Below are 12,633 nucleotides of genomic sequence, written 5' to 3'. Positions count from 1 at the left end.
ACATTATGATTAGTCTATCTATAAAGTTTGTGAAGTTATTGTTGCTGCAATCTTGTTATGCTTAATGCTTGTCACTTGGGCCCGAGTGGCATGATCTTAGATTTGAGCTTTATAATTATTGCTTAGATTGTATCTACAAGTTGTATGCACATGTCGCTGTCCGGAACCAAAGGCCCCGAAGTGACAGAAATCGGGACAACCGGAGGGGATGGCGGTGATGTGAGGATCACATGTTTTCACGGAGTGTTAATGCTTTGCTCCGGTGCTCTATTAAAAGGAGTACCTTAATATCCAGTAGTTTCCCTTGAGGCCCGGCTGCCACCGGCTGGTAGGACAAAAGATGTTGTGCAAGTTTCTCATTGCGAGCACGTACGACTATATATGGAAAATATGCCTACATAATTAATAATCTGGATATTCTTTCTTAATGCTTTGATTCCTATCAATTGCCCAACTGTAATTTGTTCACCCAACACTTGTCACTTATTGGAGAGTTGCCACTAGTGTAGATCGCTGGGAACCCCGGTCCATCTCTCATCATTATATACTCGTTCTATATGTCATTGGAAGTAGTATCAACTATTTTCTGGTGCCATTGCTCTCATATTGCTATTACTGCTGCTGTGTTACTATTACTACTGCTCTCATATTACTGCTACTTTCACATCACCCCTGTTACTAGTGCTTTTCCAGGTGCAGCTGAATTGACAACTCAGTTGTTAAGGCTTCTAAGTATTCTTTACCTCCCCTTGTGTCGAATCAATAAATTTTGGTTTTACTTCCCTCGAAGACTGCCGCGATCCCCTATACTTGTGGGTCATCATCGCTCTGGCTATGTAGAAATGACAAGATTTTCAATAATATTTCTTCCTCTCTTATGCAGGTCATATACCGGTGCACAGCGACGCTTCGCTCATGGGTGCCACTTCAGCGGATGGAGCATCGAGACCTCATTATGGAGGTGTCTTCACGGTTGGAGGATACGGCGAGGGATATTTTTTCTCAACATGGGTGGCAGCGTGATCTTCGCCTGGATCCACCTGGCTAGTTTTGTTTATCGAGTTCTTTGGATTCTTGTTGTCGGTTTTATTCGTGTTTGTAACAGATATTTGTACGGCTGTGTGCATCCTAGCTATGCAGAGGCCGGGTCTATTTTCTTAAAGTAATAAAGTGCCCATTTTCGAAAAAAAGCTTGTATCCATAATAAATATCCTGTAATATGCTTTTCCAGAACACAATTGGTCTAAGAAAAGATCAGTTTGAACAACAACTTAATCCTTGTGATACGTTTTTAAGAGATCATTCAATGAACATAGGTAGTACTATAAGTTCATATAAGAAGCAAAAGTAACAATACCTGAAGAAGATAAAGAACAAAATCATTGTTCACTGTTGCCGCAATCTTGGCGATGTAGGTGGAACAGGTGGTCTGGCCATGGTCACTGGGTCAACAATCAAATGAATCAACACTGGTCCTTGATGTGAGAAAACACCAGGAGGAGCATATGTGGGGCTTGGAGGGAAGCCAGGAGACCCTGGACATACAGGGTACTACTGCAGACAAAAAAACACAAATTTCCTTCTGCCATATTAGTAAGTCTTCAGTAATCCAAACACATGATGCATAATCTATCCTTGCAGATAGTTCAACTTAGCAACCAAACAAAAGATAACTTATCTACAGGTACAGAGCAGAATAACCTGAGAAAAATCATTATACTGCTCAGATCAAGCAAATGAGTAAAGCAAAGCTGGCCATTACTCTCTGCACCCCTTTGATCAGAACAATGCATCGAGAGGATTATTTGCAAAACTAGAGAGATTGTAAATAAAAGCAGATTGTAATACATTAACCAGAATAGAAACTCATGCAAATATCTTGCTATCAGTACAAATTATTAGCATGACATCTAGGCAACATTAACATATGAAAACTTTGAAGTTTGCAGATTTCTAGAAATGTAGAGGCAGATCTACATAGATATCAAAATTTCAAACTAACAAAAAACAGTAGGTTTGTATTATCATTTGCAAAACTCGCATAGATCATCATACCAGAATCGATGCAGTGCACTACAGAGTATGAATAATTGACAAAATGTGTTTTCATCGATAGGTTTTTAATAGAATTGGTGTGACGACTTGAACATAGAAAAGGATATTATGGTACATGATATATCTAGAACCATACCCGCCACCAAGAATCACAACACATTTCGGTAGCTCCTCCAAACTTAAAGCCTCATCTGAAGTAATAGCCAGCTCCTCGACATACATGGTACTGCGTGATATACCTAGGATCTACTGCAGACAAAAAACAAATTCCATCTGCCATAGTAAGTTTTCAGTGAATAGACACCAACGCAGTGAGACCTAACCCCTAACCCCTCCCGTGGCGCTCCCCAGGGCACCGCCGGGGGGACGATTGATACGCGTACAGCACGCGTCCGTTGGGAACCCCAAGAGGAAGGTGTGATGCGTACAGCGGCAAGTTTTCCCTCAGTAAGAAACCAAGGTTTATCGAACCAGTAGGAGCCAAGAAGCACGTTGAAGGTTGATGGCGGCGAGATGTAGTGCGGCGTAACACCAGGGATTCCGGCGCCAACGTGGAACCTGCACAACACAACCAAAGTAGTTTGCCCCAACGAAACAGTGAGGTTGTCAATCTCACCGGCTTGTTGTAACAAAGGATTAGATGTATAGTGTGGATGATGATTGTTTGCAGAAAACAGTAGAACAAGTATTGCAGTAGATTGTATTCGATTAAAAGAATGGACCGGGGTCCACAGTTCACTAGTGGTGTCTCTCCCATAAGATAAATAGCATGTTGGGTGAACAAATTACAGTTGGGCAATTGACAAATAGAGAGGGCATGACCATGCACATACATGATATGATGAGTATAGTGAGATTTAATTGGGCATTACGACAAAGTACATAGACCGCTATCCAGCATGCATCTATGCCTAAAAAGTCCACCTTCAGGTTATCATCCGAACCCCTTCCAGTATTAAGTTGCAAACAATAGATAATTGCATTAAGTATGGTGCGTAATATAATCAATAACTACATCCTCGGACATAGCATCAATGTTTTATCCCTAGTGGCAACAGCACATCCATAACCTTAGAGGTTTCTCTCACTCCCCCAGATTCACGGAGACATGAACCCACTATCGAGCAAAAATACTCCCTCTTGGAGTTACAAGCATCAACTTGGCCAAAGCATCTACTAGTAACGGAGAGCATGCAAGATCATAAACAACACATAGATTGATAATCAACATTACATAGTATTCTCTATCCATCGGATCCCAACAAACACAACATATAGCATTACAGATAGATGATCTTGATCATGTTAGGCAGCTCACAAGATCCGACAATGAAGCATAATGAGGAGAAGACAACCATCTAGCTACTGCTATGGACCCATAGTCCAGGGGTGAACTACTCACTCATCACTCCGGAGGCGACCATGGCGGTGTAGAGTCCTCCGGGAGATGATTCCCCTCTCCGGCAGGGTGCCGGAGGCGATCTCCTGAATCCCCCGAGATGGGATTGGCGGCGGCGGCGTCTCTGGAAGGTTTTCCGTATCGTGGCTCTCGGTACTGGGGGTTTCGCGACGAAGGCTATTTGTAGGCGGAAGGGCAGAGTCGGGAGAGTCACGAGGGGCCCACACGCTAGGGTGGCGCGGCCAGGGCTTGGGCCGCGCCGCCCTACTGTGGCGCCGCCTCGTGGCCCCACTTCGTCTTCTCTTCGGTCTTCTGGAAAGTTCGTGTGAAAATAGGCCCCTGGGCGTTGATTTCGTCAAATTCCGAGAATATTTCCTTACTAGGATTTCTGAAACCAAAAACAGCAGAAAACAGCAACTGGCTCTTCGGCATCTCGTTAATAGGTTAGTGCCGGAAAATGCATAAATATGACATAAAGTATGCATAAAACATGTAGATATCATCAATAATGTGGCATGGAACATAAGAAATTATCGATACGTCGGAGACGTATCAGCATCCCCAAGCTTAGTTTCTGCACGTCCCGAGCAGGTAAACGATAACAAAGATAATTTCTGGAGTGACATGCCATCATAACCTTGATCATACTATTGTAAGCATATGTAGTGAATACAGCGATCCAAACAATGTAAATGACATGAGTAAACAAATGAATCATATAGCAAAGACTTTTCATGAATAGTACTTCAAGACAAGCATCAATAAGTCTTGCATAAGAGTTAACTCATAAAGCAATAATTCATAGTAGAGGTATTGAAGCAACACAAAAGGAAGATGAAGTTTCAGCGGTTGCTTTCAACTTGTAACATGTGTATCTCATGGATATTGTCAACATAGAGTAATATAACAAGTGTAATATGCAAGTATGTAGGAATCAATGCACAGTTCACACAAGTGCTTGCTTCTTGAGATGGAGAGAAATAGGTGAACTGACTCAACAATAAAAGTAGAAGAAAGGCCCTTCGCAGAGGAAAGCATCGATTGCTATATTTGTGCTAGAGCTTTGATTTTGAAAACAAGAAACAATTTTGTCAACGGTAGTAATAAAGCATATGTGTTATGTAAATTATATCCTACAAGTTGCAAGCCTCATGCATAGTATACTAATAGTGCCCGCACCTTGTCCTAATTAGCTCGGATTACCTGGATTATCATCGCAATGCACATGTTTTAACCAAGTGTCACAAAGGGGTACCTCTATGCCGCCTGTACAAAGGTCTAAGGAGAAAGCTCGCATCGGATTTCTCGCTATTGATTATTCTCAACTTAGACATCCATACCGGGACAACATAGACAACAGATAATGGACTACTCTTATATGCATAAGCATGTAGCAACAATTAATTTTCTCATATGAGATTGAGGATATTTGTACAAAACTGAAACTTCCACCATGGATCATGGCTTTAGTTAGCGGCCCAATGTTCTTCTCTAACATTATGCAATGCTCTAACCATTCTAGCGGTAAATCTCCCTTACTTCAGACAAGACGAACATGCATAGCAACTCACATGATATTCAACAAAGAGTAGTTGATGGCGTCCCCAGGAACATGGTTACCGCACAACAAGCAACTTAATAAGAGATAAAGTGCATAAGTACATATTCAATACCACAATAGTTTTTAGGCTATTTGTCCCATGACCTATATATTGTAAAGGTAGAGGATAGAAATTTTAAAGGTAGCACTCAAGCAATTTAATTTGGAATGGCGGAGAAATACCATGTAGTAGGTAGGTATGGTGGACACAAATGGCATAGTGGTTGGCTCAAGGATTTGGATGCATGAGAAGTATTCCCTCTCGATACAAGGTTTAGGCTAGCAAGGTTATTTGAAACAAACACAAGGATGAACCGGTGCAGCAAAACTCACATAAAAGACATATTGTAAACATTATAAGACTCTACACCGTCTTCCTTGTTGTTCAAACTCAATACTAGAAATTATCTAGACCTTAGAGAGACCAATTATGCAAACCAAATTTTAGCATGCTCTATGTATTTCTTCATTAATGGGTGCAAAGTATATGATGCAAGAGCTTAAACATGAGCACAAAAATTGCCAAGTATCACATTATCCAAGACATTATAGCAATTACTACATGTATCATTTTCCAATGCCAACCATATAACAATTTAACGAAGAAGAAACTTCGCCATGAATACTATGAGTAAAGCCTAAGGACATATTTGTCCATATGAAACAGCGGAGCGTGTCTCTCTCCCACACAATGAATGCTAGGATCCATTTTATTCAAACAAAACAAAAAAAACAGACCGACGCTCCAAGCAAAGCACATAAGATGTGATGGAATAAAAATATAGTTTCAGGGGAGGAACCTGATAATGTTGTCGATGAAGAAGGGGATGCCTTGGGCATCCCCAAGCTTAGACGCTTGAGTCTTCTTGATATATGCAGGGGTGAACCACCGAGGCATCCCCAAGCTTAGAGCTTTCACTCTCCTTGATCATGTTGTATCATCTCCCTCTCTTGATCCTTGAAAACTTCCTCCACACCAAACTCAAAACAACTCATTAGAGGGTTAGTGCACAATCAAAATTTACATGTTCAGAGGTTACATAATCATTCTTAACACTTCTGGACATTGCACAAAACTACTGAAAGTCAATGGAACTGAAAAATCCATCAAGCATAGCAAAACAGGCAATGCGAAATAAAAGGCAGAATCTGTCAAAACAGAACAGTTCGTAAAGACGAATTTTATTGAGGCACCAGACTTGCTCAAATGAAAATGCTAAAATTGAATGAAAGTTGCATACATATCTGAGGATCAATCACGTAAATTGGCATAATTTTCTGAGTTACCTACAGAGAATTAGGCCCATATTCGTGACAGTAAAGAAATCTGTTTCTGCGCAGTAATCCAAATCTAGTATGAACCTTACTATCAACAACTTTACTTGGCACAACAATGCACAAAACTAAGATAAGGAGAGGTTGCTACAGTAGTAACAACTTCCAAGACTCAAATATAAAATAAAAGTACTGTAGTAAAAAAACATGGGTTGTCTCCCATAAGCGCTTTTCTTTAACGCCTTTCAGCTAGGCGCAGAAAGTGTATATCAAGTGTTATCAAGAGACGAAGTGTCAACATCATAATTTGTTCTAATAATAGAATCAAAAGGTAACTTCATTCTCTTTCTAGGGAAGTGTTCCATACCTTTCTTGAGAGAAAATTGATATTTAATATTACCTTCCTTCATGTCAATAATAGCACCAACAGTTCGAAGAAAAGGTCTTCCCAATATAATGGGACAAGATGCATTGCATTCAATATCCAAGACAACAAAATCAACGGGGACAAGGTTATTGCTAACGGTAATGCGAACATTATCAACTCTCCCCAAAGGTTTCTTTGTAGAATGATCAGCAAGATTAAAATCCAAATAACAATTTTTCAATGGTGGCAAGTTAAGCATATTATAATTTTTCTTAGGCATGACAGAAATACTTGCACCAAGATCACATAAAGCATTACAATCAAAGTCATTGACCTTCATCTTAATGATGGGCTCCCAACCATCCTCTAGCTTCCTAGGAATAGAAGCTTCGCGTTCTAGTTTCTCTTCTATAGCTTTTATGAGAGCATTTGTAATATGTTTCATGAAAGCCAAGTTTATAGCACTAGCATTAGGACTCTTAGCAAGTTTTTGTAAGAACTTTATAACTTCAGAGATATGACAATCATCAAAATCCAAACCATTATAATCTAAAGCAATGGGATCATCATCCCCAATGTTGGAAAAAATTTTAGCAGTTTTATCACAGGCAGTTTCAGCAGTTTTAGCAGTTTCAGGCAGTTTTTCGCGCTTTGCATTTGAAGTGGGAACATTGCCAACACCAATTCTTTTACCATTATTAGTAGGAGGTGCAGCAACATGTGTAGCATTAGCAATACTAGTGGTGGTAATAGTCCAGATTTTAGCTATATTATCTTCTTTTTCATTTTCTTCTTTCTCCCACCTAGCACGCAATTCGGCCATCAATCTTATATTCTCATTAATTCTAACTTGGATGGCATTTGCTGTAGTAAATTTTTTATTATTATGATTTTCATGAGGCATAACTTTCGATTTTAAAAGATCAACATCAGCAGCAAGACTATCGACTTTAGAAGCAAGTATATCAATTTTCCCAAGCTTTTCTTCAACAGATTTGTTAAAAGCAGTTTGTGTACTAATAAATTCTTTAAGCATGGCTTCAAGTCCAGGGGGTGAATTCCTATTATTGTTGTAAAAATTCCCATAAGAATTACCATAGCCGTTGCCATTATTATAAGGATATGGCCTATAGTTGTTACTAGAATTGTTCCGGTAAGCATTGTTGTTGAAATTATTATTTTTAATGTAGTTTACATCAACATGTTCTTCTTGAGCAACCAGTGAAGCTAACGGAACATTATTAGGATCAATATTTGTCCTATCATTCACAAGCATAGACATAATAGCATCAATCTTATCATTCAAGGAAGAGGTTTCTTCGACAGAATTTACCTTCTTACCTTGTGGAGCTCTTTCCGTGTGCCATTCAGAGTAATTAATCATCATATTATCAAGAAGCTTTGTTACTTCACCAAGAGTGATGGACATAAAGGTACCTCCAGCAGCTGAATCCAATAGGTTCCGCGAAGAAAAATTCAGTCCTGCATAAAAGGTTTGGATGATCATCCAAGTAGTCAGTCCATGGGTTGGGCAATTTCTAACCAAAGATTTCATTCTTTCCCATGCTTGTGCAACATGCTCAGTATCCAATTGTTTAAAATTCATTATGCTACTCCTCAAAGATATAATTTTAGCAGGGGGATAATATCTACCAATAAAAGCATCCTTGCATTTAGTCCATGAATCAATACTATTCTTAGGCAGAGATAGCAACCAATCTTTAGCTCTTCCTCTTAATAAGAAAGGAAATAATTTTAATTTTATAATGTCACCATCTACATCTTTATACTTTTGCATTTCACATAATTCAACCAAAATTATTGAGATGGGCAGCAGCATCATCAGAACTAACACCAGAAAATTGCTCTCGCATAACAAGATTCAGTAAAGCAGGTTTAATTTCAAAGAATTCTGCTGTAGTAGCAGGTGGAGCAATAGGTGTGCATAAGAAATCATTATTATTTGTGGTTGTGAAGTCACACAACTTAGTATTTTCAGGAGTACCCATTTTAGCAGTAGTAAATAAAGCAAACTAGATAAAGTAAATGCAAGTAACTAATTTTTTTGTGTTTTTGATATAGAGTATGCAAACAAGACAGTAAATAAAGTAAAGCTAGCAACTAATTTTTTTGTGTTTTGATATAATGCAGCAAACAAAGTAGTAAATAAAATAAAGCAAGACAAAAACAAAGTAAAGAGATTGCGATGTGGAGACTCCCCTTGCAGCGTGTCTTGATCTCCCCGGCAACGGCGCCAGAAAAAGAGCTTGATACGCGTACAGCACGCGTCCGTTGGGAACCCCAAGAGGAAGGTGTGATGCGTACAGCGGCAAGTTTTCCCTCAGTAAGAAACCAAGGTTTATCGAACCAGTAGGAGCCAAGAAGCACGTTGAAGGTTGATGGCGGCGAGATGTAGTGCGGCGCAACACCAGGGATTCCGGCGCCAACGTGGAACCTGCACAACACAACCAAAGTACTTTGCCCCAACGAAACAGTGAGGTTGTCAATCTCACCGGCTTGCTGTAACAAATGATTAGATGTATAGTGTGGATGATAATTGTTTGCAGAAAACAGTAGAACAAGTATTGCACTAGATTGTATTCGATTAAAAGAATGGACCGGGGTCCACAGTTCACTAGTGGTGTCTCTCCCATAAGATAAATAGCATGTTGGGTGAACAAATTACATTTGGACAATTGACAAATAGAGAGGGCATGACCATGCACATACATGATATGATGAGTATAGTGAGATTTAATTGGGCATTACGACAAAGTACATAGACCGCTATCCAGCATGCATCTATGCCTAAAAAGTCCACCTTCAGGTTATCATCCGAACCCCTTCCAGTATTAAGTTGCAAACAACAGACAATTGCATTAAGTATGGTGCGTAATGTAATCAATAACTACATCCTCGGACATAGCATCAATGTTTTATCCCTAGTGGCAACAGCACATCCATAACCTTAGAGGTTTCTCTCACTCCCCCAGATTCACGGAGACATGAACCCACTATCGAGCATAAATACTCCCTCTTGGAGTTACAAGCATCAACTTGGCCAAAGCATCTACTAGTAACGGAGAGCATGCAAGATCATAAACAACACATAGATTGATAATCAACATAACATAGTATTCTCTATCCATCGGATCCCAACAAACACAACATATAGCATTACAGATAGATGATCTTGATCATGTTAGGCAGCTCACAAGATCCGACAATGAAGCATAATGAGGAGAAGACAACCATCTAGCTACTGCTATGGACCCATAGTCCAGGGGTGAACTACTCACTCATCACTCCGGAGGCGACCATGGCGGTGTAGAGTCCTCCGGGAGATGATTCCCCTCTCCGGCAGGGTGCCGGAGGCGATCTCCTGAATCCCCCGAGATGGGATTGGCGGCGGCGGCGTCTCTGGAAGGTTTTCCGTATCGTGGCTCTCGGTACTGGGGGTTTCGCGACGAAGGCTATTTGTAGGCGGAAGGGCAGAGTCGGGAGAGTCACGAGGGGCCCACACGCTAGGGTGGCGCGGCCAGGGCTTGGGCCGCGCCGCCCTACTGTGGCGCCACCTCGTGGCCCCACTTCGTCTTCTCTTCGGTCTTCTGGAAGCTTCGTGTCAAAATAGGCCCCTGGGCGTTGATTTCGTCCAATTCCGAGAATATTTCCTTACTAGGATTTCTGAAACCAAAAATAGCAGAAAACAGCAACTGGCTCTTCGGCATCTCGTTAATAGGTTAGTGCCGGAAAATGCATAAATATGACATAAAGTATGCATAAAACATGTAGATATCATCAATAATGTGGCATGGAACATAAGAAATTATCGATACGTCGGAGACGTATCAACGATCTCCCTCCTTCCGCCGCCCCCTCCCTCCGTTTCACTCCCTCCGCCGCTGCTATCGGCGCTGGCCATGGTGGCGGCAGGCCCCGGCGCCAAAGTGCCCGGGGGGGTTGTTGGAGGCGGCGACCGGCGGTGGCGGCTTGGGCAGCGACCTCCGGCTTCGACGTGCTCCGCGTCTAGGGCGGCTTCCCTGGATGTGCGGAGGCGGCTCCTCCTCCACGGCCTCTGGTGATGGATGGTGGTGGTGGCGGCTGTTGGATCTTGTGCCCGCCGAGATCCATCGTCGGCTTCTGCTGGCGGCGCGAGGAAGGGGCGGCGATGTGCGGGTCGAGGATGGTGTGGTTGCGGCTTCCGCCGTCCACCGAATTCTCCTTCGTCATCGTTGGCCAGCGGATGGCGGCGTGGGGGAATGTTCGTCTGCTTCGGGTTTGAAGGTGGTGGTCCTAGGGTTCTTCTTCTGCGAAGATGAAGACCTACCGGATGCTGATCCTTTTCATCTAACCGGAGTGTTGAGTTCCGGAAGGCTCCGCCGGCGAATGCATCAACTCATCTTTTGCCTGTATCGGGTGGTATTCGGTCGCGCGCACCCATGCTTTTATTCCGACAGTTTGGTTCTGGAGGGAGCGGCGCGAAGCTCTTTTTCTGTGTTGACATCAAGTGACTATGGATCCATGATGAAAGTCAGAAGAAGAGAATTTTATGAAGGCCGGATGGGAGGACTAGCTAAGGGAGGTTCAAGTCTCCACGCTGTTGAGGGACTTGCTTGGTGTTCCGGGCTTCCCAGCAGCGGTATGAAAGTGGGGACGATAACACATGTGAAGTTCAGAGTCCTACCTTTCAGGGTGAAAACCCAAGGTCTGGCCTTAACTGGTTGAAGGCATTGTTTTGAGAGCGGTGACTATCTTCAGGGTGAAAACCTAAGATCTTTGATCGGACGACGACGGTGTTAGAGCATTGTTCCCTTCTTGAAGGCGTCGTTTTTGGAGAGTCTGTATTTCAGGTGTTGTCTTGGTGGTGGATGTATTGCTATTGTTAGACCCGAGATACTGTAGCGGAACTTTTGTTTCTTAGTTTTCTTTTCTACTTTTTGGCTGTGCGCATCCGTAGTGCCATTAGGGTGGTGCGTTGTTGCAGAGGCTGGGTGTAATTGGTATCTCTTGATATTAATATATTCCCTTTATCGAAAAAAGTAAGTTTTCAGTAATCCAAACACATGATGCATAATCTATCTTTACAGATAGTTCAACTTAATCAAACAAAAAATAACTTATCTACAATTACAGAGCAGAATAACCTGAGAAAAATCATTATACTGCTCAGATCAAGCAGATGAGTAAGGCAAAGTTAGTCATTACTCTCAGCACATGTTTAAGCAGAACAATGCATCGAGAGGTCTATTTGCAAAACTTAGAGAGATTCTAAATATAATACATTAATCAGAATAAAACTCATGCAAATATCTTGCTATCAGTACAAATAATTAGCATGACATCTAGGCAAAATAAACATATGAAAACTTTGAAGTTGCAGATTTCTGCAAATGTAGAGGCAGATCGACGTAGATATCCAAAAATAACTTATCTACAATTGCAGCAGGTTTGTAGTAATCATTTGCAAAACTCGCATAGATCATCATACCAGAATCGATGCAGTACACTACAGAGTATAAATACTTGACGAAATGTGTTTATATCGGTATGTTTTTAATAGAATTAGTGTGATGACTTGAATATAGAAAAGAATATTATGGTACAGGGTATATCTAGAACCATACCCGCCACCAAGAATCACAGCGCGTTTCGGTAGCTACTCCAAACTTAAAACCTCATCTGAAGCAATAGCCAGCTCCTGCTGCAAGTGAATATTCCCATTGATGTAGGTCAGAACAATCAAGAAGAAACAAAAAATAATGAACATGGTGTTCTTTTTCCTTCATAACCCAAAGAGAGATGAAAGATGCCAAAATAAGTGGCTTTCAAAATTTTAATATTACCTTGCTGTTGACGTGATTTCAGTGGACATAACTGAAGGAAAATCACACATATGGCTGATCCCGCCTAATGCCTATGCCTGGAGATTTTCCGATT

General features: G+C 41.4%; 1 long non-coding RNA gene across 2 annotated transcripts; it reads right to left on the bottom strand.

The window, feature by feature from the left end:
- Positions 1-1,364: 1,364 nt before the first annotated feature.
- On the bottom strand, positions 1,365-12,627 carry LOC127298102 (uncharacterized). 2 transcript variants are annotated; one of them, XR_011746037.1, is made up of 4 exons: positions 12,540-12,606; positions 12,321-12,394; positions 2,192-2,304; positions 1,365-1,554 (listed from the first exon to the last, which is right to left on the bottom strand). It is a non-coding gene; the product is annotated as an uncharacterized lncRNA (long non-coding RNA). The 2 variants fall into 2 exon arrangements; XR_007849605.2 differs by having other exon boundaries at positions 1,366-1,554; positions 12,321-12,397; positions 12,540-12,627.
- Positions 12,628-12,633: the final 6 nt, after the last annotated feature.

This window comes from Lolium perenne, chromosome 5, assembly GCF_019359855.2.
Source record: "Lolium perenne isolate Kyuss_39 chromosome 5, Kyuss_2.0, whole genome shotgun sequence".
NCBI classification, from domain to species: Eukaryota; Viridiplantae; Streptophyta; class Magnoliopsida; order Poales; family Poaceae; genus Lolium; species Lolium perenne.
This window is presented reverse-complemented; position numbering and strand designations above follow the sequence as displayed.